Here is a 27,565-nt window from a genome sequence, read left to right on the forward strand (position 1 = left end):
TTCAGAGTGAGGTGGAGAAACACAGGACGCCATGCCTCTCCCATTTGAATGAATCTATTAAGCCTGGACAGAATCCCTGGGGCAGTTTTCTGACGACTGTAAAAAGTAAGTAGGAGCATGGGAATTAGGGAAGACCAGAAGTCAAAGTACCACCAAACTAGAGGTAAGTTCCCCATTTTTCCTCCAGTTTCCCCCAGCCTGAACTCAGAAAATCCAGAGGTGGCATCGGGACATGGACAGAGAGAGCGCCAGGCAAAGCCCTCTAGTTCCGGATCAAAGCGCAGGGAAGGGGTCCCCTAATGCTCAGAGATAGTGGGGGTAAACCTCAATTTCTTTTTCCTTTTTTTTTTTCATTCTCCATTCTCCCATGTCCCAGCCACAAGGGACTCTCAAAGGCAGGAACAGATATGACACTGGCATCATACAGGAACCTAAAACTCTCAAATAGGAGAACCCTCCTCTCTGATCAGAGGAGCTACAGACCCAAGAAGGCGGGACAGATGCCCTTTGCTTTTTCACTCTCTGTTTTCCCACTGCTTGGCCCTGGGAGCAGGGGCAGCGGCAGGAAGTACACAGCAGAAGAAGTAACTAAAGCCATAGCTTTCTGACCAGAGGATCATAAAGAAGAGGCCCAGGGAACCAGAATATGCCAGAGAGATAACAGAGAGGGAAATGCTCACAAATGCTCAAGAGGGGCCCACACTCGAACCGCACATGCCTGGATCTGATCTTTAATAGCAAACCAAAGACTTTAAGAACTGCACTAAGAGACAGATCCTCGCTCGCATCTCAGCCTAGCAAGCAGATGGCACCAATGTGGGACAGATATGAACAGCACTACAACGTCTTTGAAGATGGGCCTAAAATTGAAACCACATTCTACACAGACCTGGTCAGCAGTGGAAGCCTAAACCCAACCAAGTTTTTGCCCACTGAAACAAAATTATCAACATTCTCTATAGGATTTAAATAAGGCCCAGAGTTTCATAACATAATATTCAAAGCATTCAGGACATAATCCAAAATTACTCTGCATATAAAGAACCCGGAAATTTTCAATTTGCATGGGAAAAGACAAACAACAGATGCCAGCACCAAGATGACACAGATGTTGGAACTATCTGACACAGATTTTAAAACAGCTATTAGAAAAATGCTCCAAGAAGCAATAGTTAACACTCTTGAAATAGAAAGATAGAACATCTCAGCAAAGAAATCAAAGATATAAAGAAGAATCAAATGGGTTACACTTGAAAAACATAATAACCAAAATAAAAAGTTTACTAGACAAGCTCCAAAGAAAAACAGCGGGCGGTGACAGGGGGAAAAAATGTCAATGAACATGAAGGAAGATAAATAGAAATTATCCAATCTGAACAACAGACAGAGAGAAAAGGGATTGAGGGGAAAATGATCAGAGTCTGAGGCCTGTTGGACAGCACCATAGATGAAGCATTCACGTCCTCCGAGTCCTGGAAGGAAAAAGAGTGCGGCTCTGAAAACATTTTGAAGAAATAATGGCTGAAACTTTCCAAATTTGGCAAAAGACACAAAAGAATCCATGCCCAGACAGATCATCATCAAACTTTTGAAAACTAAAGGAAAAATATGAAAGCAAATAGAGAAAAATGACGTGTTAATGGGGGGAATAACAATTCAAATTACTGCAAATTTCTCAGCAGAATCCATGAAGGCCAGAGGAGGGGAAAACATTTTAAAAGGCTAAAATACAAGAACTGTCCAGCCAGAATTCTACATACATACAACTACCTTCTAGGAAGGAAGATGAAACAAAGACATCTTCAGACAAAGGGAAACTAAGAGAATTAGCTGCCAACAGAGCTCGCTAAAAGAATTGCTGAAAGTTCCTCAAACTGAAGGGAAATGATACCATAAATAAACTTAGAACAGCAAGAAAGAAGGAAAAGCCAGAGAAATGTTACCATACCTGGGTAAATAGAGTAGACTATTCTTCCCTCTTGAGTTCTTTAAAACACGTTTGAGAGTTGAAAGAAAAAAATGTCAGTATTATCTGATGGATTTTCAGTGTAAGTTGATATAATGCATAACACAGTTACAACACAAAGAGGCGAGGTAAAGGGAGTTACATGGTGGTAAGATTAACACATTCTACTTGAAGTGGTAAAACACTAATTCTAAGTAAATTTTGAAAAGTTAAGAATGTATATTGTCATCTCGAGAGCAAGCACTAAATATATATACATGTTTCTATGTGTGGATATGTAGATAGATGGATAGTCAAAAACCTAATAGATAAACTAGAATACTAAAAAATATTCAAATAACTCAAAAGCAGGAAAGAAAGGGAAACAGAGGGACAAAAAAAGGAAGAAACAAACAGAAAACAGTACAGTAAATGTAAATGGTTATAGCCAGGAATTAGCAAACTTTTTCTGTAAAGGGCTAGACAGCAACAATTTTTGGATTTGGGGCCATAGCCTCTTTGTTGCAACCATTCTACTCTGCCTTTGTAGCATTAAAGCAGCCATTAACAACACATAAACTCATAGGCATGCCAGATTTGTCCCACAGGCCATAGTTTGCCAACCCCAGATCTAAACACATCAAATAAAAGACAGAAATTATCAGACTGGATAATAAAAATGCCATGACCAAACTCTACGCTCTCTATAAGGAACTGACTTCAAACATAATGATACAGGTAAGCTAAAAGTAAAAGTATGGGAAAAGATACTTCATTCCCACACTTCTGAAAAGAAAGCTGAAGTGGCTATAATAATATCAAAACATGCTTCAGGGCAAAGAAAACTACCACAGATAAAGCAATACATTAGATACTGATAAAAGGGTCAATTCCAAGAAGACACAAGAATCCTAAATGAATAAGCACCTAACAACAGACCTTCAAAATACAAGAAGCAAAAACTGACAGAACTAAAAAAGAAATACGTAAATGCACAATTAAAGTGGAAGTCTGTATTGGTTATCAATTGCTGTGTAACAAATTATCACAAACTTAAAGGCTTAAAATGACGCACATTAATCATCTCACAGCTCTGTGGGTCAGGTCTGGGCACAGCTTAGGTGGGCCCTCTGCTCAGGGTCTCACAGGCTGCAGCCCAGCCAATGCTGGGACGTCATCTGGAAGCTCAACCAGGGAAACGTCCGCTTCTCAACTCCCTCGGGCTGTTCGCAGAATTCCTTTCCTTACGGGTGTAGGAATGGAAGCTCTGGATTCTTGCTGGTTGTCAGCTGGGGGCTGCCCTCAACTCCCAAAAACTCCCCTCAGTTCCTCCCAACATAGCAGCTTACTCATTCAAGGCGGCAAAAGAGAGTCTCCAGAGTGCATCTGCTAGCAAGATGGAGTCTCAGGTAATGTAACATAATCGTGGAAGTAACACCCATCATCTTTGCCATATTCTGTGGATTAGAAGCAAACCATAGGTCCCACTCACACTCAAGGGGAGGAGATTATACACAAGCGTGAACATCAGGAGGCAGGGATCATGGGCACCACCCTAGAATCCAGCCTTCATTGAGCCTTCAATATTCCTTTCTCAATAATCAATAGCACAGATAATCATCGGATACATAGAAGAATTGAACAAAAGTATCAACCCATTGGATCTAATTAATATAAATAGAAAACTTCATTCAATAATACCAGAATATACATTCTTCTCAAGTACATACGAAATATTCACCAAATAAACCATATTCTGGGTCACAAAACAAATTTTAGCAAATTTTAAAGAATTTAAATTATATATAAAATACTATCTGACAATAATGGAATGAAACTAAAAATCGATAACAAAAAGATAACTGGAAAATCTTCAAGCATTTGGAAGTTGAACAACATACTTCCAAACAATCCATGGGTTAAAGAGGAAGTCCTAAGGCAAATTAGGAAATATTTTAAACTAAAGAAAAATGTAGATCTGCATTTTCAAATGTTGTTGAATGCAGCTAAAGCAGTACTTAAGGGAACCTTAAAGTATTAAATGCTTATATAAAAAGGAAGAACTGTCTCAAATCAATAATCTAAGCTTTCACCTTAAGAAAATAGAAAAAGAACAGCAAAATAAATCCAAAGAAGTAGAAGGAAAGAAACAATAAAGAAAAGAGAAGAAATCAATAAAATTAAAAAAAAAAAGATAGAGAAAAATCCATAAAACCAAGAGCTGATTCTTTGAAAAGATCAAAAAAGAAGAAGAAGAAGAAACCTCAAGTAAGGCAGAAAAAGAAAAAGAGAGAGAAAATAAAAATTACCACTATAAGGTTTGAAAAACAGGATGTCACTGCAGACCCCATATAAATTAAAAATATAATGAGAGAATACCATAACAGTTGTATGTACATAAATTTGACAATGGAAATGAAGGAATGTCTTGAAAATCAAAACTACTAAATTCATCCAAAATGAAATAGATAATCTGAATCATCCTATAACTATTAAAGAAGTAGAATTCATACTTTTAAAACTCCTGAAAAAGAACTCTCCAGGCCTGATGCTTTCACTGAAAATTCTACCAAATCTTTAAAGAAGAAATAACACCAATCCCTTCCAGAATAGAGTTTGACTCATTTGAAGAGCCCAGCATTAGCCTGATCACAAAACAAAACAGACTGTACAAGAAAATAAAGTAACAGACCAGTATCCCTCATAAATCTGAGTGCAAAACTCTGTGACAAAATTTTAGCAAACTGAATCCAGCAATATATAAAAATAATAATATACCATGACCAAGGGGGTTTATCCTAAGAACACAAGGCTGGTTCAGTACTCAGAAATCAATCAGTGTAATACACCATATTAACACTCTAAAAAAAAGAACCCTCATGATCCAGTCAATTGATGAAGAAAAAAGATTTGACAAAATTTAAGTATTCATTCATGAAGAAAAGTCTCGACATCCTAGGAGTAGAAGAGAACTGCTCAGTCTAATAAAGGACATCTAGGAAAACCTACAGCTAACATCATACCTAATGGTGAAAGACTGAATTTTTTATCCTAAAATTGGAAACAAGGCAAGAGCGCCTCCTCTCCACTCTTATTCAAAATTATACTGGAAGTCCTAGCCAGAACATTAAGACAAGGGAAAAGAAGGTACACAAATTAAAAAGGAAGAAATAAAACTATTCATATTCACTGACAACATAATAATTTACATAGAAAATTCCAAGGAACAACAACAAAAACAAAAAAGGCTAATGTCTAGGGATTATAAAAGAGGTTAATAAGTGAATTTCAGGCTACAGCTATTAAGTGAGTTCAGGAAAGTCAAAGGATACAAGGTCAATGTTTTAAAAAATCAATTATGGGGCTGGCCCGGTGACATAGTGGTTAAGTTCACGCACTCCACTTCGGCAGCCCAGGATTTGTGGGTTCATATCCTACACACTGCAGTGTGGACCTACACACCACTCATCAAGCCATGCTGTGGCAGTGTCCCACATACAAAATAAGGGAAGATTGGCACAGATGTTAGCTCAGTGACAATCTTCCTCAAGCAAAAAGAGGAAGATTGGCAACAGATGTTAGCTCAGGGCCAATGTTCCTCACCAAAAAAAAAAAATCAGTTGTGTGTCTACGAAAACAAATCATTAAAAACAATTCCATTTACAATAACTCCAATAAAATTAAATACTTAGGTATTTAGGTATCTAACAAAACTTTACAGGATCTGTACACTGAAAGCTACAAACCATTGATGAAGGAAATTAAAGAGAACCTAAATAAGTGGAGAGACATACCATATTCATGGATTGGGAGACTCAACATAGTGAAGATGTCAATTGTTCCCAAATTACCTAGATTTAATACAATTCCTATCAAAATCTAAGCCTGATTTCTTATAGACACGAACAAGATGACTCTAAAATTTACATGAAAAGGCAAAGAAACTAGAACCACCAAAACAATTTTTAAAAAGAAGAATAAAGTTGTGAGATTCAAACTCCTCAATTTTAAGACCTATTATAAAGCTACAGTAATCAAGACAGTGTGGTACTGGTGAAGGAATAGACAGATGGGTTAAGGAAACATAATAGAGAGTCCAGAAATGGGCCCAAACAAATATGGCAAATTGATTTTTGACAAAGCTTCACAGACAATTCGTTGGAGAAAAAATAGTTTTTTCAACAAATACTGTTGGAAAAACTGGATGTTCATATACAAAAAAAAAGAAATTTGACCTGAACTCCACACCCTACATCAAAATAGATCATAAATATAATCCTAAACTACAAAACCTTTAAAAGAATACATAGGAGAAAATCATCATGATGTGGGGTTAGGCAAAGAATTTGTAAACATGACACCAAAAGCACAGTTTACAAGAAAAAAAAGATTAATAAATTAGACTTTATCAAAGTTAAGAACTTATATTCTTTGAAAGACACTGCTAAGAGAATGAAAAGATAAGCCAAAGACTGGAAGAAAATATTTGCAAAGTATATATGTGATAAAAGACTTGTATCCAGAATACATAAAGAATTCTCAAAACTCAATAATAAGAAAACAAACTACCCAAAAGTGGGCAAAAGATCTAAAGAGACACTTTACCAAAGACGTACCTATTGTAAACAAGCACATGAGAGAATGGTCCATATCATTCATCATTTTTTTGTTAGTGCAAGGAATCGATACAGCAGAGTGGAATCCTTCTACCTTCCTCCTATATCAGACAATGCTCCACTGCTATTCAGAGGATTTTTATGGCCAATTTTTTTCAGAAGTGGGTGGCCAGGTCCTTCTTTTCATCTGTCTTAGTCTGGAAGCTTCACTGAAACTTACCCACTATGGGTGACCCTGCTGGTATTTGCAATATCAGTGGCATAGCTTTTAGTATCACAGCAGCAGCAGCCGCCACAGTATGACAACCAACGGACCAGCAGTGTGTTTCCCCGATAAGGAAACGAACTCGGGCTGTGGCAGTGAGAGCAACAAATCCTAACCACAGGACCACCAGGGCCGACATCATTCATCATTAGGGAAATGTACATTAAAACCACAATGAGACACTACTATGCACCTATCACAGAATGGCTAATTGTTGTTGCTCAACTGACAATAACAAGAGCTGACAGGGTTGCAGGGCAACTGGAACTCTCATACACAGCTGATGGGAATGCAAAACGGCATTCTTTAGGAAACCGTTTGGCAGTTTCTTACAAAGTTAAACATTTACTTATCACACAAACCAGAAATCCCACCCTTTGGTCTTTACCCCAGTGAGATGAAAAGGTATGTTCACACAAGAACTTGTACAGAAGGTTTATTGTGACCTTTCCATAACTGCCAAAAACGGAAGACAACCCAAACGTCCCTCAACTGGTGAAGGGATAGACAAACTGCCACAACCATATGCTGGGACACCACACGGCAACAAAAAAGGAACGAAGTACTAATACACACACCAGCGAGGACAAATGGCAACAGCATCGCACTAAGTGAGAAAAGGCTGACCCAAGAGGTTACATGCTGTAGGATTCCATGTAGACAACGTTTTTGCAAAGAGAAAACTAGAGGGACAGCAAATAAATCAGTGTTTGTCAGGATCTGGGACCTGGGGAAATAGGGGCACTTTGGGGGCTGCAGAATTATTCCATATCCTGAGTGTAGTTACACAATATACTTTTTTTCAAAATTCTCAGAACTATACATTAAAATGAGTGAATTTTACTTAAGTTTTAGAATAGGAAAACACATACACATGTCTCTGGGGGGAAAAAAGGGTGGGAGGTCTGGCACTGCATCAATCCCCTTTTCTGTCCCCTAACCAAGCATGAGCTGAGCCCCTACCATGCCGCGGGCATGTGACTCCCCGCAGCTCTGGCATCAGCACCCAGGATGGCACGTCCTCATAGGCCATAGACAGCTGGGCTCCCAAGCACAAGCCTGGCAGCCGTGTCCGCCTCCTGGCCTGAAACAACAGGGTTTCATCGCTCGGCTTCCAGGAATGTGTTTGCTTACAACCCACCAGGAGACCAAAATGAGAGCTCTCCAAAGCAATTTTATCTTGGGTTTTCAGAACAATTTTGCACTCCCTTTATAGTGCCAGCCTGAGACTAAGAATGCGTACTGTCTCAGAAACGGCAAAGCAGGACAGGGGAGGCCAAACCCCGAGGATTCTCTCCAAGGGTTACCCTGGGTCAGGCCAGCCCTGATCCCATCGCCCGCCCTCCCGCTCTCACCGAGAACTCTACGAGCCTCTCATACGAGTGCTAGAGAGGGCGCTGTATTCTCTCTAGCAGAGAGTCATTTCTACCTGGGGACCTTCCTGCCACAGTTTGCATCAGCAAATTTGTTTGTCAAGCAAATTAAAAGTAGCTGCTAAAAATGCGAGCGCGCGTTCTTGTTGCTAGGATCAATCCGCTTGCATCCTGAAACCTGAGGAGGGCAGTCACCCTCTCCACGGCTCCCGGTGGCCAAGGACAGTTTCCGGCACCCCGCAGGCTGCTAGTAAATAGATGCCGAGTCAATGAACGAATGAATGAACAAATGTAAGGCCATTCAAAATTCACTTCTTAGAAAACATGTCTATTAAAGGACAAGATGTCTTGCTGAATGCTTCTCCCCAGCGCAGCTGTGTCTGCGGAGACAATGAGAACGATCAATTCTTCCGAGAGGACACGTGGAGGGGAAGACTTCAGCGGCTTCCTTGGCTCGGGAGCCTCTGTGGGGACGCAGCCTTCTACGGGCCAGGGAGCCTTCCAGAGCCCTCCCGACACACGGGCTCATCCACGCGACTTAGACATCCACTGCAGCTTCCCACCTCTGGACATCCAGCGACAGAGAGTAAAAGCCCTCAGTCCACAGCCTGTGAAGGTGGAAGCCTGTGCCACAATTCCGCAGAATCCCGAGGGGCGCACACGGAGACGGCCACCGCTCCTTGGGGCTTTCCTCCCCGCCGCCTGCCCCCTGCCTCTCTTTCTCCAGCGCACCCGCCCGTGCACCCTGACCTGAGCCCTTCTCCCAGCTCCTTCTCTCAGACACACACACGCACAGCACACGACACAAAAACTTTCACACAAAACACTGGTGAGCGCAGCCAAATTCACTGAAGACTGTGGGGAGAGGTGTCCACGGGGCCAGCCCCCACAGCACGCTGCGCTGGAGACCCAGAATGTGCCTCCGACCTCCCTGTTCCCTTCGGCGACCCCATCCCCAGGACGCCTCCCCTCACAGCTCCCCACTCCCTGGCAACTGGTGCCTGCACCCCTTCCTCGCCCTCTGCCTCTCTCTTCTTCTCTACTCCTCTTTCAAAGGAGATCAAACAAACCCTCCTCATCCCCCTCAGAGCAGCTCAATGTCCCTGTGTGACGGGGTATCCCCCGCCACCCAGGCCCTTGGGTCCCGCCTTCTCCTCTGCGGTTCCTCAGTCTCTACCCAAATAAAGACAGCTCCTCCCAGGAGGGACAGAGCATCAGATATTAAAATAACTGCTGGTTCTGCACGGAGCACAGCAAGAGCTGGAAGGACCCTGGCCTGGGTCTGTCACCACCCCCTCCATTCCGGGGACTCCCCATCAGAAAAGAACAGAGGCCCAAGGCCACACCTTCCTTGCCTCACCTGACATAAGGAGTCCAAGTTGTGGGACCTAATGCTTTAGTATCAGGGTCACTCCCTGGGACAGGACTCATTGAACAATTGTCCCACATATTCTATGCATATGTCCCCCCCTCCCCCAGTCCCGCCTTTCTATCTGACCGTAAGTGCCCTGCACCACCCGACATCCCTCAGTGTCCCAGAGCCCCTCCACTCTCCCAGGTTGTCAGGACCCCAGACATCAAGTACCACCCCCTTGACTTACGTGTTACCCCCTCTGACCTTCCAGGACCTCTCTGCTCTCCCCTTAGGGCTCTGGCAGCAGAGTCAAAGGTTAGACTGCTTTAGAACTGTAAGAAACCTCCAGGAACTTCCACGGGGGCTAAGCCGAGAAGCCTGTCTATTCCTGGGTGATGGGGCATAACTCCAACCCAGGAGAGCGAGGTCATCTCAGGGTGGCCTGCGAGACCAGGACTGTTGGCAGTGGACCTTTTCAGGACCTCTGTGCAACTTAGAGGCACTTTACTTCTATTTATCAGAAAAATTGTCCTAGTAGACTTCCTTAGATTAAGACCCTTTACTGCCATCTGCTGGAAATTTATAATAAACAGTTAAACCTACCAAGTGGATGACACCTCTTTAGGAGCTATTGTGCAGTGCTTGTCTTGCACAACAGTATAACAACCCACCCTTATCCCAAAGGACAGGCTCTAGTCAGAGGCCCTGCAGACACAGCAGGGCCCGTGTGCACAGCACAGCATCTGACCATTGGTACAGCAAAGCCAGGCACTCCTTCTCCATGTGCCCAGACCCTTGCTGAGTCCCAGAACACTGGGGGGATGGGGAGATGTCTCATAAAATGTTCATTCTTTACAAAAAAAAAAAAAAGGCCTGGAAAAATTAACTTTTAAATAGATTGAGATCATAAAACTGCAATGATACTGAACCCTGGAGAGCAGTCAGGCCAAGGTCCACGTATTAACCATGACTTTTACTGTCCGTATTCTGATGGTTTGACATCTGGGGGCCTGCCAGCTCTGGGGGGCCCTCCGAGGGATGGCCAATACCCAGAGTTAATAAACCACGCACCTGCGAGCCGTGTCTCAAAGACAAGCCAACCAGTCCAGAGCCCACCCCACCTCCTCTACAGGCTCTCACACCCCCGTCCTCGTCACCCCAGGGCCAGTACCAGACAGCCAGGGACAGCCCGTGAGCCCAGAGCCCACGGAGATTATTCCAACCAGCCAGTCCTAAGACTGCTGACTCTGCCTCACCCGTTCCTTCCCGTGGAAATCCCAGTAAAGGCTCTGGCCCACGTTTTCCCTGCTCCCTCTGCCTCCTGACCACCTTTGTCCTCCCCGCTGCGGCCCTGCGTGGTGCAGCATGTCCCTCCTCTGGGAACTGTGACTCTCTTTTCAATGGCGTTGTCTCCTGATCTGTTGGCTTCACTGCACCTCAAATTTTCTATTAATACACTATATTTTAAAAGTCTGTAATCAACATACTAAATGAAGGCCTTTTTCCAAAATGAACATACGGAATCCGCTCGTCCTGGCTCCCGCTCCTGTCCCACTGCAGCCATCCCAACCTCCCGGCTCATCCAGGGCTGCACACCCCTCCCTTTACATCTAAGGCCTGGCCTTATTTCTTCCTGGGCATTAGCCACACTATCTGCCCAGGCTTGCATTAGACAAACATTTGACACCAAACCTCCTATTTATAAAAACCACTTTCTCACAGTCTAGCCGAGTCCTTCCTCTAGGCAGGGGAGGCGGTGAAACGTACCTAGAGCTCCCAGCTCGGGATGTGGAATTTATCCCAGCCCCGCCGTTCAGCACCCACATGATGTCAGGAGAGTTAGGGAGGGAACATGGGCCTTAGGAACAAGAACCTGGGAGCCAGTCTGTCTGGGTGTAAATCCTGGTCTTCCCCTTATCTGGAGGGTAATACTCAGCAAGTTTCTTCATCCCCTTGTGTCTCAGTCTCCTCATCTGTAAGATGGGGATGATAATAATAAAACCTACTTTCTAGGGTTAAATAGATAAATATACACACAGTGCTAAAAACAGAGTCTAGCACTAAGGGCTAGCCATAATTATCCAAGCTTTTAAAAAGTTTTATATGCCCCAGTTGTAAAGTAGAAAAAGAATGAACCACTCATTTTGGTCCTGTGAGGACGAAGTGTCACAAGTCAGACCAGTCCATAGCCCAATAGATACTAGCTGTTGTCATTACTGTTGTTGCCATCCAAAGCTCACCGCCTTCAGGGACCCATCTCTGGACAAGCCCGTCTCTGAAGACCTCTGGCTGCAGCAGCCCCCTCTGACCTCTCCTCTTGAACAGCCTGAGTACTCCTCATCATCCGTCTAGCTTACTTCCTGCCTCCCACAGGTCTCCAGTCCATGTGTCCATCTGTCTCTTTAGCTCCATTTTAAGCTCATCACAAGCCATAACTGAGTCTTGCACGTTTCCTGAATCTATGACAGTGACCAGCTCCATGCTAACTCGTGTGAGTGTTAATAACCACCCACTGAACTGAAATGTAGGACCTGATGCATAATCTTTGATCCTCTCCCAAGGAGTAAATGTGGAGTCTTGGATTTCAGCTAACACCACATGGGATATGGGGCACAAGGGAAAACAAACCAAGATGCCCTACACTTAGGTCTCAGGAGATGCACACTGGTGCCACGGGCATCACAAACTTGACCTTAAGAAAAATCCACAGCATGTGTGTTTGGTTTAGCCAACACAGTGTTTTCTTAGACTATGAATGCGGATGCTCTTAGACACTTTCTAGTTTGCCACAAGCCCCACTCCTCCCCAATACCTGAAATGTATTCATGTATGTTACCTGTTTGGCCACTGCAGCCTTAGAGTTTATGACTGTAATACAATGACTTTATATTCTGGCTATCTGGCTGTTTACCATACATTAGTAAACGGTTTTTATCACTAAAGTTATTCATTTCCTCTGGAGCTTCCAGTGATGGCTCTGAGGGAGGTTGCAGGAAAACTTGAAGGGTTTATCCTCTTTACGTCCCACTTTGCAGGAAGACACAGTGGTCATTCAGTATTCTGTTCACTTTGAAGTGCAATAAAAAGAGGACCCTCAACTGCAGGGTCCTCACAGGTCCACCAGAGGCCCCAGGTGAGACTCAGCTCCCCCTGCCAGCTCGGAGCTCCCAGCTTTCTCAGAGCCCAAAGCCTCTGGGTCTGAGAGCTGGGGGCAGCCTCGTGCTGGCTCAGATCCCACAGGGGATGTGGAACTGGGATCACAAAGGCATTAGCAATTCATCAAATGTTATCACCACAGATTGTATCCAAGGGACTGGATGGAGTTAAGAAGCTGAAGGATAAGTGGATACATTTCTGATTAGAATTTCTCAGCTCTGAGCTACCAAGTGCAGTGAAAGTCATTACTAGGGGGGAAGAAGGAAGGGAGGGGGAAGGAGGCAGGGAGGGACAGAGAGAGGCTGGCAGGCAATCGTTTAGTCCCCACCCTGAGCTCTAAACAGAAGGAGCGTAGGGTCCCTCTATAATTCATTTTCCCTTGGGCTCCTGCAACCTCCTTTCTCTCTCCCCTAGAACTGGCCGCAGCACGATCCCGCAGCGATCTCTGTTTTTAAGACTTCCCCAGTCCTTCACTTCACACTTACTCAGCAGAATTTGGCGAGGGCAGGACCCCATAAACTATATTTCTCACACTCTCCCTGGGTGATTCGAATGCACAGCCAAGTTTCAGAAGCCCTGCACCAGGGAAAGGCAAACGGTGATAATACAGACTGCCTTTTTCAGGTTTTTGACTCTTTAAAAAGAGTTTTACAGGGGCTGGCCCGGTGGCGTAGTGGGTAAGTTTGTGCACTTCACTTCAGCAGCCCGGGGTTTAGGGGTTTGGAGCCCAGGCGCAGAGACACCCAGCTGACCGCCAGAGCCTCTCTGTCCTTCTTCCCGTTGCAGCGTTGCTACTGGGCACGTCTCGCAGGTAAAGCCCACTTCCCAGACTCTCTCTGACCTAAGCTCAGCGGCAGGATGGGAACGCGAGTGCCGTGTGCAACTTCTGGGTCTTTGGCAACTGAAAAGGCCAGCCCCTTTTAGAAAAGGTTTTAACCAAAGAAAGAATGCAACTCATTTGGTGTTTTTGAAAGTGCCCTTTGGCAGCCAATGTGGAGGGAGAATTGTCAGAAAAAGGATGGGAGCCAGAGAAATTTGCCAGAAGTTTTCTTCCATCCTGCAGATAGAAGGTGAAGCGGGCCCTGAACTGCACCAGTGGAGGAAGACAAGGAGCAGCAGGACACCCGATGTGCAAGGGGACAGGAGCGACAGAGCCTGAACCCAGGGCTAGAGGGACGGGGAGTAGGTCTGACCTGGGTGAGCGAGGTCGCCCAACCTCGTAGCGAAACACAACTTCGTATCGCCCAACCTCGTAGCGAAACACAACTTCCTATCTCACGTTCCTCCGCCATCACGTTCTCTGCTCACAGGCTCGCACTTGCCCACCACCAGCGCTGCTCTACTGCCAGAGACCGCGAGACCCCTGGTACCATCCTGAACGTCCCTCAGAGACCGTCCTGATTCATCAAGGGACCCTCACCAGGCAGGTCAGATCCTTTGGCGTCACAGGGGTAACCTGAAAGGCACACGTCCAGGTTCGCCAAGGGGCTGGGGAGAGTGTCTCCAGGCAACTGAAATCTATAGACAAGGGAATCACAAAAGAAAATGCTGAATTTCTCCCCAAAATGGTGAGTTAGAGAAGGCGCGTCTGACCGGCAAGGATAGTAAAGGTTTAGAAGACAGCGCGAGAGGAGCCTGCGCACACTCTACGTGTTAATCTTCATCCAGCTCCTCGCGTCTCCGCTGGGAGGATTTCACTCGACTGGAAATAAATAACTCAAGGATCAGGGATATAATCGGAGCTCTTGATCCGGAATGTGACCTTCCACTTTTCTCTATTTATTTTTAAGATTAATCAGAGTCTTTATGGGGCTCGTGTCAATAAACAACAGGCTTTTTCCAATATATACCACCTGCACATCCAATATATCCAAGAAAATAAAAATATATCCGCAGGGATTAGTAGCCATGAATCACCAGGAGCCAAGGCGAAGTGCTGTAGATTTTAATAGCTCCAACTATCTGTCTCTTTTAAATGGAAAAGAGGTCAGCTCAGCCAGCCCCTGCTCATGAAATGAAATGTGATCTACCCAGCCGTGTTTTTGCTTGAAGAATAGCTGTGTTTTGGTGACTATGTCATGCATAAAAAACAAGTCTCGAAGCTGAAACATAAGCTTAACTGGGATGAAGAAGAAAAAGAAAAGAAGGAAGGAAGACAAGGTGAGAGAAAGGCAAAGGGAGGAAAGAAGAGAAAGAAAGAAAGAAGAGAAAGAAAATACCGGCCAAGTGCATGTGCTTTTCTCCACCGTGAGGCTGGGAAATCCCTGGGCCTCGGGTGATGGGACTGGCCTTGCCGTCCTGCCACCACTTCCTTGGGGCCTGGAGCAACCTGCTTGCCTCCTCGAGAACCCAGTTTCTTCATCTGTAACATGGTGGACAGAGAAGGCAAACGTGACATGGGACGGAGGTGGCTTTGCAATCAGTAAGGAAAGGACAGATCATGGAGCTGGAACACTTAATAATTTACATGGAAAACAGTAAAATCAGCTTCCTGTGTCAAACTGCCCAGAAATAAACCCAGAAGAATTAAAGACCAAGATGTGAAAAGCCAAATTTTAAACTTCTAGAAGAAAATAGAGGCTAGGTAGGGAAGACTTCATAAAGACGTCACAAACAGCACAAACCAGATAGGAGAACACTGGTCAACCTGACTACTTTAGACATGTTAAACTTCTGTACAAGAAAAAGTATCATAAGCAAAATGAAAAACCAAGACACAGATTGGAGGAAAAATCATTTGGAAAAAAAAAAAAAAAGACATACTGAAAAAGAAACAACAGGCAAAAAAGAAACAATGCAAGTCACAGAAGAAGAAACCAGAGGGCCAGGAAACATGTGAAAAGATGTTCAGCCTCACGAGGAAGCAGGAAAGCGCAGAGCAGACAGCCGTCTCTCTGTAAGGAGCGTGGGAAATCTGATCAGACCAAGTGTCGGTGAGAACGTGGAGAAGCGGGAGCTCCAGCAACGAGCAGCCATCGCATCCTGAGAATCTGATTCCGGGACTCCGCTTTCTGGGAATATTCACTAGAGAAGCTCTCACTTACGTGCACAAGGAGGTGTGGGCAAGAATATTGCCTGCAGCTTTGTTTATAGTAACAAAACTGAAAACACACTGAAAGGCTATCTACAGGAGAATGGATAAATGGCTTGTGGTATAGTCATTCGAGGGAAATCCCAATGGCATAGCTGAAGGGGGAAAGCAAGTGCAGAAGGATGGATTCTGTGAGAGCATTTATGCCACATCTTAGGCATTAAACATTCACACTTCACAACAGTGGCGTATGCTGTCTGTGACACAGAAGTATAGGAAGCGTGCAAGATGTGCACGGCGTGGCACACCAAGGTCATCATGTGGCTTCCAGCTGGGGTGAGAAAGAAAGGGATGGGATCAGGGAGGGTCACGTGGGGGAGGTTGACTGCATCTGGCATATTGTATTTCTTAAGACACTTGAAAAATAGGGTCTGATGTTGTAATTTATCAAAACCGGGGGATGGGTTCATCATTATTCATTATCTCTATATTTTCCTGAATTCTTTGAAACATTTTATGATAATATTTTTAATGAGGGGGTTAGTCTTAATTAACTCTCCCCAGAGTATTTCCAGTGAACTAGTATTACTATGAGTGTTCTTCCAAAAGGATTCCATTATCAGATCCGTTTGGGAAGGCTGCTTTCTAAATCTCTCTTCTTGAGGATTCACGTGCATGCAAACATGTTTAAAGCTCTGAGAAGTCCTGCAGTAAAGAAACTTTGTTCAGGGGCCGGCTCCGTGGCCGAGTGGTTAAGTTTGCGCGCTCTGCTGTGGCAGCCTGGGGTTCAGATCCTGGGCGCGGACATGGCACCGCTCGGCAGGCCACATTGAGGCGGTGTCCCACATCCCACAACTAGAAGGACGTGCAACTAAGATATACAGCTCTGTGCAGGGGGGGTTGGGGGAGATAAAGCAGAAAAAAAAAAGAAAAAAGATTGGCAACAGTTGTTAGCCCAGGTGCCAATCTTTAAAAAAAAAAAAGAAACTGTTTAACTTCATGGGTCTCAGCATTTCCCAAAGTCACCTAAATATGGAATCCTTTTCAGCCTCTCACCTCACAGACCTGGGGTTCCTCAGAACATTCTTTGGGAAATGCTGGGCTAAAAGACCTCCAGTATTCGTCCCAGGGAGCTCCATGTAACAAGTGACTCTTGAATCCTGAGATTGATCCATGAAGCCAGGCGGGTGGGAAAGAAGACTGGAAAACACAGGGCCCATCCCCACCAGTCCTGTGGGCTGTCACAGCTAGAGTGTGTTTTGAGGGACAGTGAGAAGAAGTCACCACAAGTCATGTCATGACCATTTCAACATCAGAGATTTTTCCCTTTGGTCTTCATCGTCTCTCTTCACCTACCCCCAAAATTGCTTCTCCTCCTGTACACCCCACTTCAGATGGTGGCACCCCACCCTCCACGTCAGCAAAGCCACACCAGGCTACTCCTTGTGAGACCCCTCACCCACACAGCCACCCAGCCTGCTATCTCTGTGCCCTTCGTGTGCCTTTCACCCCCTGTCCATTTCCCCGCCACACCCAGGTCCGTCTCCACCATCTGCAATCTGGATGAGAGCACCAGGCTGCTAATGGTCAGTCTTCCTGCCTCCTGTGTGGTCCCCTCCAGCACATCCTCCATGCTGCAGTCACCCTCTCTAGAACACAGAAGTGACCACACCACTTTCCTGAGTCCCTATCACCCTCAAAAGTAAACCCCCTTGTGCTATCTGAACCCTGCCTCCATCCTCATCTCCCCTTCCCCACTCCTCCTCACAACAGAGACCCCAGCAACTCTGAACCACTCATTGCTGCTCCCAGGACATGCCATGGGCTTCACACCCCATGCTTAGTCATGCTGTCCCCTCTCCCTGCAATGCTCGCTCACCCCCTTGGCCTGGCCAATCACCAGCTCAGACACCACCTCCTGCCGGCACCCTAACGGCCTTTCCAGTGTGTTCTCTGAGCTCCTGGAAAGTGACTTTCTCACACGGGCCCACCTGAAATGAACTGAACGGGAAGAAGCCAACAGCTGTTTCTCAAGCTGGGCGTGTGACTGGTAAGAAAAGAGAAGAAGGAAGGGAGGTACACAGACAAACTTCACCATTTTGCTCATGGCACCCTTGGGGTCTTGGTGGATTTAAGTGTTCTAAACAGTTCTGACACATAAAACAAGACAAGACTAGATTTCAGATGGGATATTAGATTTCCTTTTGGCCTCACAGAAACCATAAAACATTGTGAAACTGTAACGTTCATAAAACTTCAGATTTTTTTTATTATTTTTCCCAGTTGTCTTCTCTTCCCTCCCTCTTATCACAACTAACCCATCACATAAAATGAATATGGGCCTTGGCCCCCAAGCTGAGGGTCTTTAGAGACCAGGGTGGGCTAGTGAGAAACAGGTGATGAACTTAATCAAAATAATAGGAACGTATTATATTCATACGAAATTTTACACTCTGGCAAAGCATTTTCCCATATCGTAATTTGTTGACATCCACATTAATCATGAGACAGATGGTGCAGTATTATTTCTATTTTGCAGAATAGTGACGTCAGAAAGGTTAAATGGCTTGTTTGAATATATTTGTTAATTAAATTTAGAACCGAAAGCCAGAAGTCATTACTTCTATTGTTAAATGCATTTTTCACTATATGACAATCGCATTCCAGGCTTTCCATATATGATCTCATTTAATCTTGCAATCCTGTTATGAAGCGGGTGCTTATCATCCCCATTTAATGATGAGAAAACTGAGTTTCTCTCCATTCAACCGTAACCTCTACACGAGGAAGGAAACTCTATCAGCCATCGTTCTCGGTGTAAGTGACAGCACTGACCCTCGCTGCTTTAAGCAAGAGCATATTTGTTAAAAGCAATTGGCTTTGGATGCAAATAGCTTCTTGGTGTCAGAAAAAATTCTACTCCTTTCACAGCTCACCTTTATCATATTTTTATATTCACTATTGTTTTATCTGAATTTTTTCTCTTTTATTTAATAAAAAAATTTTAAGTTGACTAAAGGCAATACAGTTCATATATCTCCCTGTTAAGAGGTTGTAATTTTTCACTTGTTTTATTGGAATGTTCTAAAACACCTTTCCAAATTCAAGCACTTTTATCAACTTTTTGAATGAATTTTGCATCTCGTTTGGAAAAGAAAATGTATATGGGATAACTGACTGACACACAGGAGGGGACAGATAATCAATGGGAGATGATGCAGCCGGGAGCAAAGCCCAAGGTCTCGGCAGCCCTGGGCTGGCCTGTCCACACCACAGCACCCCTCCCTGTCCCCCCCGGCCCCCACTGCTGCCGGCCCCCTCCCTGCACCGTTCAGACCCCGGGCAGCCTCATGACTAGCTGCCCGCTACTGAGGGAGGTGGGAAGCGGGAGAATCCACATTTCCAGCATCAGTTATGGGAAGTGGGCTCAGACTCACAAGGTGGGAATCTCCAAACATGGACAGGGAGCTAATTCAGCTTGGTGGACCCCAAGGTTCCCCCAGAGGCTCGCCCGGAACTGCCAAGGCCCCTCCCACACTTCACCCAGGGCTGTCACCAGACAGCCTTTCCTCAATCACGTCTCACCTTCTTCTTGACACCCAGGGCGGCAACTGGAAACAAGTGATAGAGTGGTAGGTGTTTATTTTACTGTGACCCAGCTGCCTTCCCCCTTCCTCCTGGATGAAGCTTTCCATGATCTCTGACCCTCACCCTCTGTCCTCTTGACCCCTGACCTCCAAACACAGTAGTTCAGTTCTACCCTCGCCCCTCCTCTGTGCATCCCTGGTACGTACTTATGCATATATCACACTCCACTTTATGCATTTATTGCATACTTGTCTTGAAGCTCCATGAAAGCAGAGATTATATGTTATCTCAACATGTAACTCCAGGGCACGACGCTATGCCGGGACCACATGTGATCCCAGTATGTACACTCCATTTCAAAGACATCTCAATGAGCAGGCTGCGTGTGCCCACTGATTTCTCGGTAGTTGTCAAAGAGCAAGAACTTGACTTTTTTCTGCCAATATTGATCATCAGCCCAGCTATAGAAAACAATATTTAGGGATGCTTGCCTGACCAATTTCAGTCCATTATTTTTCCAGACCAGAATTCACGAACTGGCAGCCCAAGGCTGAGGTTGGTCCTCGAGAGTATTTAGTTTGGTCTTTACAGAATGTTTAAGCATGACTAGAGTGTCCTCATTGGATCTGGTCCTCCCTACCACGCCCTGTTGTCACGCACGAGGCACGGACACAGTGACTACCTGCCACAGCCTGAAGGCTCTGGGTTTAAATCCTTTGTGCTTCAGAGATGCTGCATGTCACCTTCAGAGTCAGCTCAAGACCAGACTGCTTCACGTCCAGCGTCATTGTTTTGGTACCCTGTCAGTTTGCCTTCACTCGAGCTCAGATGGGGTACCCTCAGCCAGCACAGGAGATGCAAGACACGTTGTCCTGTAAAAGACCCGCCTCACTGTATTCTTGTGTGGATGCTTTTGATGATGTGGTCCTTGGAGTCAGGCCTCTATGAACTTTGAGCAGAACCCACTGGGGATATTTGTGCCAAATTATCTGTGCCTCTCCTGAGCTCCTGGGTTATGATGTTCTCATGAAATTCCATAAGTCCTTTAAAGTTGACAGCATCGATGATTGCGTTTTCCTCTTGAGGTGGCACTTAGAAAAACACAGAGCTACAGTGTTGGTCCATCTTTAGAAAACTATCTGAGCCCTGTGGATGTACTTTGGGTAAGAATCATTCCTCTGGTTTCATTCCTTTCCATTTTTTTTTTTTTTAAAGATTGGTACCTGAGCTAGCAACTGTTGCCAATCTTCTTTTTTTTTCTGCTTTTTCTCCCCCAAAACACCCAGTACATAGTTGTATACTATTAGTTGTGCGTCCTTCCAGTCGTGGCATGTGGGATGCCGCCTCAACATGGCCTGATGAACGATGCCATGTCCACGCCCAGGATCCGAACCAGCGAAACCCTGGGCTGCTGAAGCAGAGCACGCAAACACAACCACTCAGCCACGGGGCCGCCCCCCCCTTCCATTTTTTTACTTCTATTTATTTTATGTATTTGAATTGCAGTGTGTCTTTCTAATCAGCCCTTTTAAAAGAACGTAAATTAAAAACAATGATATTAAGGACTAGTCGGCTAATTGATGTCCTGGGAGCTATCAAAAGGACACTGTAGATGAAGAGGTGGGAAAAGAAGAGCAAAACCTAATTTACAGCTAGTGGAGAGCCCAGAGCCTTCCACGGGCCACAGTGCAATAGGTGTTCCATGTACATCTACTGAATTTTGTAAATTATTTATTAAAAGAATGAATGAACCTTTGGGGCTGGCCCCGTGGCCGAGTGGGTTAAGTTCGCACGCTCTGCTGCAGGCGCCCCACTGTTTCGTTGGTTCAAATCCTGGGCGCAGACATGACACCACTCATCAAACCACGCTGAGGCAGCATCCCACATGCCACAACTAGAAGGACCCACAACGAAGAATATACAACTATGTACTGGGGGGCTTTGGGGAGAAAAAAAGGAAAAAATAAAATCTTTTAAAAAATAAAAAACATAAAAGAATGAATGAACCTCAGAACTAGACATGGCAAGAAATGTGTCAGATGCCCCTGCGTGCTCAGGCTGATCTGGAACACGGTAGGAAATCAATAACTGTTTGCTGAATGAATCAATGAATGAGGAAACAAATTGAACAAATGAATAAGCAGGCCGGTGAAGGTCTGGGACTGCTGGGCTGGGCACACTTACAGAGCAGGGAGCAGCAGCAGCATCGCTGTCACCCAGGTGAGCCCCTCAGGGAAGCGGCCAGTGGATGGGAGAGAGCTTGTGCACCTGTAGTGAAGACCAGCTCGGGAGAGGCGACGCCGGCACAAAAGCCCGCAGACACAGCGAGGATGGCGGCAGGACAGGAAGAGCAGAAGCGTCGACTAGGGCCTGGACCCCCCAAGAACAACCTCAACCTGATCGCCTCCTTACGCCCCGCCCGGTTCGGTCTGCACTCTGTGGAAGGGCTTTCCCTGGATTGGCTGACAGTTTCTCTGGAATCTTCTAGAGAAGCAACACAGAAGGTGTTGTAGCAACACTCTCAGTCCAACCTCCGCAAAAGCTTCCCATTTCAGCTGATGTTGACGTTCACCAGGGTCTCCTGAGATGTTTGATGATACCCAAATTTCTAACACCCACAGCATACGATGCACAGAGTATGGCTGGAACACTTAGGTAGCTTTTTAAACCCTTGGTGAAGATGATTGTGGACTCCGAAATGAGCGAGAAACACCAAGACCAAGGAGAGCTGTGCTGTTACAGGCTCGGCTGGATGCGCTCGCTGCTCCTCCTCCAGGCGGCTTCACAGCTCCCAGAAGTCACACTGTGCCTCTGAAAATGACCCCTCGGCGTATATTAAGGGTCCTATTGGGGTGCTTTGCAAATAAATAGTTGAAACCACAAATGTTAAATCAGCCAGTGCTAAGGGTCTAAAGTCATCCTTACTCCAAAATTAATTTACTGCTCTCTTCCCCTCTCTGTCTCTCTGTCTCTCCAGCCTCCGAAGAAAAACTAAGTGCAGATGTTAAAATCCTAAGCAAGAGCTTTGATAATGCTAGAGAGCCAAGTACCTCAGAAAAGTAGTAAAATCAGCATGAAAAAGATCAGATTACCAGTCACAATTCTTTTTTTGCCAAATCATCAAAAGAACTCTCCCTCACCATCCTGTGTGTTTTCTTCATTAACCTTGACGTTGACCTCATCTCATTCCCCTCTCTCCCCTCAGCTACGTCTACGGTCCTCTGCCAGTAAAGTTTGGTACGAGGGGAAAATTCAGGCTTCAAATATTGAATCTGAGCTTCAAAGATAGAGTGATAATGGGAAAGTCAGACAGAAAGCCTTGTAATAATAGACTCAGACAAAAATAAAGCCCTGAAATCAGCAGGAATAGGGAGTCTAAATTGTTTATGGAATCAGTGCTGCCCCGGGAGCTGCCTCACAGCTTTGGATTTGGGCTCTCGTGTGCGTGCGGGCAAGGAGCAGCTGGTTTTGGAAAGCCGCTGCCCAAAACTGTCTCCAGGACCTCAACCCGAGTCCCCCTCGGCTTCCCTTTCTCTCCGCCACCTCCCAGGCATGGCTAGTCTGAACAGCCCCCCGGTTTGTTCTGCATTTGGTACACAGACCTCTGGCCTCTTACTAAGTCGTCTGAGAAGTTTCGGGAGAACGGTGCCGTCCTCCTGCCTGCAATCAAGGCTTGAGGGCTAGCGAGTCAGCTAAGGGATAGACAAACAAATATGTTTTTGGAATGTGTTTTTTTACTGTCTCGTTCTGCATACAGTAACCCTGAGAAATTAACGAAGTCCATTCATTTATTTAAAACCCTGGCTTAGAACAGTACTGTCCAATAGAACTAGAATTCAAGCCACACATTTCGTTTTACAACTTTTTAGTAGGCACATTAAAAGAAAATGAAAAGCAGCAGGTGAAATTAGTCTTCAAAATTTCTTTTATTTAATCCAAAATATCCAAAATATTCTCTTCCATGTGTAATCAACATGTCTCCAAAATCTAGAGTGTAGTTCACACTTACAGCCCATCTCGATAGGGACACTAAGTTTGCATCAGAAATGCTTGATCTGTGTCTGGAGTTCGTCAAATTTACAGCTGAATGAGTAGATTCACATACACGAGTTGTTGCAAACATACATAAAAGTTCTCCAATAACTGAATGGAGGATCAGTTTTTAATTTTAAATTTAAATTAATTAAAATTCCAAAAAAGGAAAAATTTTTTTCAGTACGTTAGCTGCATTTCAAGTGTTCAGTGGCCCCGTGGGGCTGGTGGCTCCAGTCAGGCTGTGCAGGCTTGGAGTGGGGGCCGTCTTTGCAGTCTGCCTTAGAGAGCTGGGTTGTCAAGTCAGTCCAACTTAGCTTGAAATTACTAGCTGTGTGACCTTGGGTAAGTCACTTAACCTCTCTGAATCTACTGTTCTTCTAGAAATTGGGACTGACAATGTCTGCCTCACAGAGCTGTTAATAAAATCCTAGCTGTAAGAGGCCCCTGCTGTGGGGATTTAATAAAAGCTACCTCCCACTCACCCATTGAAACCTCCGCACCTCCTTTTTCCAAAAGCTGATTTTGTGGGTGGAGAAGGCAATTAGCATATAAATTGAATTTAATCAAGTAGAAAGGCTTTTCCACCAAGGACTGAAGATTCTGCCCCGGCTCGTGAGTACCGCTGGAAGTAAGGTCACGCTGGCCCTCTGGGCCCTCTGTCTCAGAAGGTGCCACTGGCATTGTAGTCATCTGCTTACACATCCACCCTCCCAGTGGACTGAGAAGAACATTTACAGGTTTCTGCTCTGCAGAGCCAACACGCACAGAGGACCCGGCTCATTCCGGGGGCTATCAAAAAGTTATTTTTGAATAAAAGAATGAATCACCCTAGGATACTATCTGTGAAAAAAGGAGTAGTAGAAAGACTTGCGAAATATGTAAACCTTACCTAGCATCATCCAAGGGAGATGTTGGGGCCGGGCGGTGACGACTTCTAAATTAGCAGAGGCCCACATTACCCAAGAGGCTGTCCCGCAAACGCTCCGGCCCACAGTGCTCCCAATTGTCCTGAAGTCCAGTAAGTTTTGGAGAACAACCCAACAGTTCTGCATGTGATGCTATGAAATTGTTCTCCAGTCCTTCCAACAAGCAGCACCGCCTCTCCACCTCGTTCACAGTCTGGCCCCCCTGCTGCAAAGGCCTTTCTTACTTCTTCCCCACAGGCCCACCCCGACTCCTCCTTCACAATTCAGCTTATTCGTTACTTCCTCTGAGAAGCCTCTTGTGGCCGCTTGCCTTCGCCCACCCTATTTTCACTGTGTCACGTGGAGCCTTGTACTCAGTTCTGTGTTGCACTTACGGGTACTAGGTTTCAAACTGGGCACTGAAATATCTGCCCCTTCTCCCAGAACCTGAGCGTGAGCATCTTGAGACAGGAGTCCTGCGTCCCCGGGGCCAGCTCAGTGTCAGGTGCGGAAGTGGGAGGTGAGCGTTTGTGGAACTGAATTGAATTGGATTGAATTAAAATCTTCCAGGCCTTGTGTGTGAACATTTAAAGGACTAAAGGTCAGAGATCTGAGTTTTATGGTTTTGTGCAAGGTTTTCTAGAATTTCATTTTCGTGGCATTTCATCTTCCCAGGAACCAGAACCCCAGCGTGTGCTACTAGAGGTCAAGATGGAGGGAGAGACAAAAAGGTCCCTGAGGGCAAGAAATTGGAAACGTCCACTTTTGGGCACCTGCTCTGAGCCTAGCACCTATATAGCACGGATGTATGGTAGGTCCCCAAATCCTCGCCACCGGATGCTCACCAGGCTCTCTGCACAGGTTGCTGTTATGCTTATGAAATAGATGGGAAGACGAAGTTCGATGAGGTGAAATAACTCGACAGAGCAGTTGGTGGAGCCAGGATACCAATCCATCTCCGTTGGGATCCAAATTGAGTGTTTTTTGCATTCCACTGTGCTGCCTCCAAGTCTGGAATGACAGCTCGAAAAACGGGCAGACACAGGGAGAGGAGAGGATGGGGTTTCAAATTCCACCACCGGCCAACCTGCCTGCCCACATAAGACAGAAGGAAGACAACTCACTGTTGAGCCACGGAAGTGCCAGAGAGAAGAGAACGAAAACGGCCTGCCGATGTCTGCCATCCCTCCACGTGCATGTGTTCAGGACTCAGTGTGACATCGGAGTCAGGAAGGCAGGAAGCACTTGGAAAAGGGGAAAGTGCCTGAGTTTGAATCCCAACTCTGCCACATACAGTGTCTGACTTTGGGCAACCTACTTAACCTCTCGGAGCCTCGAGCCTCAGTTTCCCTATCTTTATCTTCAAAGAGTAGTAATCCACCGTGCAGATCAGACTTAATATACGGAAACAACTCAACAGAGAACATGGCTGATAGTAGGTGATCAATAAATAAAAACTCTTACTGTCGATCTTGTGATCGTTCCTGTTATGGCAGAGTCAGAACAAGAGTCTTGCCCTCTGTGGATTTACAGTCTTGTGGGGAAGACAAGCAGGAGAACTGAAGCAGCTCCCACCTCCCAGCAGGGATGCGCCCTCGACCCCCACCTTCCTGTTTTAACATTTTCCTTCTCTTTCTTACTCTCGACCTAGCGATGTCCTTGAAGTGATGTCGGGGCCCTTTCTGCATCACCGTTGGCGGCTACACTCCACTGCCCTCAAAGCTGACAGGTTGTTGGTTTCTCCGGGCGGGCGCCAGCACACGACAAGGAGCCCCGGCCCCACCCACGAGGAAATGAGAGCCGGTCCCTCCTTTGCCGGGCACAGGCCTTCACTGACCCCCGGTGTGCTGGTCGTGTGCCTGACGTAACACCACGCCGGGCAAACAGTAATTAAACCCGCCAGCCCAGCCCGGGCACCCAGGCGTGCTAAATGGGCACTTGTGTGGAACCAGTTCAAAGTGATACGCACGGCTTTTTCCTTCTTTCTTTTTCACCCTGACAACATTGTGACTAATGGCTTTACTTTTGGAGTTTCTGGATCATTGAGTAAATTTTAGGGTCATTAGTGAGGGGGAAAACGGCCTTCTCATTCTTGATCTGTTTATCCTCAGAATATTTTTCTCTCCAGTCCTTTCCACTGCCGTCACCATCAGTGTGAGCACCTTTGACGTGGGTCTAATGCCATTTGGTTTGCACAGTCTCCACAGAGCAAACAAATAGACAGCAGCAACAACAAGGCACAGATCATTCCAGCATGAAAGCCTAGAACTTTCATGGACACAGCAATCAGTTTGTCCACCCAGCCCAAGCAGCCCCCACCTGCTGCCCTCCTCCCTCCCTCACAGGGCCTTTCTCAGAGAATATACTCCCACAACACCTGCTGAGCAGACAGCAAGCCAGAGGATTCCACTCCCAGCCGCAGCCCATTAAACCTGGAGTCGGTACTGGACACAACTCCAATCGACCCATTGGCCAACCAGCAACCGAGCATGCTCTCTCCCTAGAATCTGAATTAAGGGACACAGCCATGCTAATTGGTGATGAGCATGGAATTGTCCACTCAGGGCTGGTGGCCCCTTTGTGCATGGCAGCATGCAAAGAGGAATATGAGAGTGGGGCAGACACGGACAGAAGGAGGGATGGGGACTGACCAGCCCAAGGGAGGGGGTCTGGAGAAGAGCTGCCAGAATACTCCCCTGCGACTGGGGCCATAATGCCCCCTGAGTGAGGCAAGAATGTTTTATCTGGAAGGCCCTGGAAATTTCCCAGTACAACCACCTCTCTTACAGGTGGGAAAACAGAGCAGAGACGGAAATGTCCACCGGGGCTACCCAAGGTGTCGACAATGGACCTAGGACTAGATTGTGATGGTTAATTTTTTGTGTCGAGTTGGCTGGGCTATGGCACCCAGTTGCTTGGACGAACACCAGTCTAGATGTGCTGTGAAGGGATTTTACAATGTGATTAGCATTTAAATGAGTAGACTCTGAATAAAGCAGATTACTCTCTATAATGTGAGTAGACCTCATTCAACCAGTTGAAGGCCTTAAGAGCAAAGACTGGGGTTTCCAAAAGAAGAAAGAATTCAAGCTCAAGACTGTAACCAACAAACCCCGGCTAAGCTTCCATCTTGCTGGCCTGCCTGTGGATTTCAGACTTACTGGCCTTCCACAATCACGTGAGCCAGTTCCTTAAAATAAATTAATCTCTCTCTCTCTCCTGACTAATATGTGGACTCTTAGCCTCTTGCTAGTTATCTGAAAGGGGGTTGTCCAGGGAAAAGACATAGATTTCATC

The 27,565-nt window shown here is 45.7% G+C and overlaps 1 long non-coding RNA gene across 1 annotated transcript in view; it reads right to left on the reverse strand.

Annotated features, from left to right (window-relative positions):
* The window catches only part of LOC139045181 (uncharacterized), a 58,163-nt gene extending 33,619 nt beyond the window's left edge, over positions 1-24,544 (reverse strand). The window contains exon 1 of the long non-coding RNA XR_011503070.1: positions 24,253-24,544. This is a non-coding gene — a long non-coding RNA (uncharacterized lncRNA). The remainder of the gene's footprint in view (positions 1-24,252) is intronic.
* Positions 24,545-27,565: the final 3,021 nt, after the last annotated feature.

Source organism: Equus asinus, chromosome 4 (assembly GCF_041296235.1).
Source record: "Equus asinus isolate D_3611 breed Donkey chromosome 4, EquAss-T2T_v2, whole genome shotgun sequence".
NCBI lineage: Eukaryota > Metazoa > Chordata > Mammalia > Perissodactyla > Equidae > Equus > Equus asinus.